This window comes from Trachymyrmex cornetzi, unplaced genomic scaffold, assembly GCF_001594075.2.
Source record: "Trachymyrmex cornetzi isolate Tcor2-1 unplaced genomic scaffold, Tcor1.1 scaffold591, whole genome shotgun sequence".
NCBI classification, from domain to species: domain Eukaryota; kingdom Metazoa; phylum Arthropoda; class Insecta; order Hymenoptera; family Formicidae; genus Trachymyrmex; species Trachymyrmex cornetzi.
The window spans coordinates 214,766-215,683 of NW_017299905.1; the positions used below are offsets into that span (position 1 = coordinate 214,766).

At 39.9% G+C, this 918-nt stretch overlaps 1 protein-coding gene across 1 annotated transcript in view; it reads right to left on the bottom strand.

The window, feature by feature from the left end:
* The window catches only part of LOC108766485 (uncharacterized), a 25,086-nt gene that overhangs the window by 23,051 nt on the left and 1,117 nt on the right, over window positions 1-918 (bottom strand). The window lies entirely within an intron of this gene.

Sequence of the window (918 nt, forward strand, 5' to 3'; positions counted from 1 at the left end):
ACGCTACGCAGAAAGCGCATCTATCGGGGCGACGTATCGCTCTTCGCGTTGCGACGCGTCGCGCGAATACCACGTGCTAGCGGTGTAAGCCCGCGACCCGCGTACCCCGCGTCACCGAACGGATCACGCGACCAGGGTTGCCAGATTAGGCTACTTTTCGCAATTTGGGCTACTCAAGAAGCAAATTTGCGATGAAAAATGGCTTCTGTGCGAATTGTCGCAAATTGGGCTATCTCGACTTTCTACCGCGCGAAAATTGGGCGCTTTCCAATTGAACGCATGGTAATGGCCAATCGTTTTTTTAATGGTTGCCATATGGATGATTAGCGTCTGATGGTGATTGGTGGATTTTATAGTTCCTTTCATGGACCTATAATATATTATAGGTCCATGGTTCCTCTACTAACTTAAAATATCAACGCAAGTAAGAAAGCAATGTTGTAACGTATTTAAATGTACGCAAAAAATGTATGAATTGTTTACTTCAAGTATGTACACAAATATGCAAAATACAAAGTATATCCGCAAAAAATATAATAATGATAATGAGATGTTGGAGGAAGCTATAAACATTCTAGTTGCTGATGAAGATTGAAGATTAGGTCATTAGATGTACTTGAAGGTGCAATGCCAAAGAATGATGTGATAATTATCTAGTATAGTGATTGGAAATAGAATGGAAATGTGTTCTATAAGCATAACAATAAAAGAAGCATAAGATAATGTAGAATTTGAAAGAATATGTTACTAGGAATGCGTTCCGATATTCACTGTCAGTGCTGAAAGTGCTGAAACCTGAAACTATACAGTATACGTTACGTGCTCTATAGATTTTCAGCACTGGCAGTGAATATCGGAATGCACTCTAGGTAAGATGATACTTTTCTCCTTTTCCTCCCTTCTAAAAAAAAGGTCGTC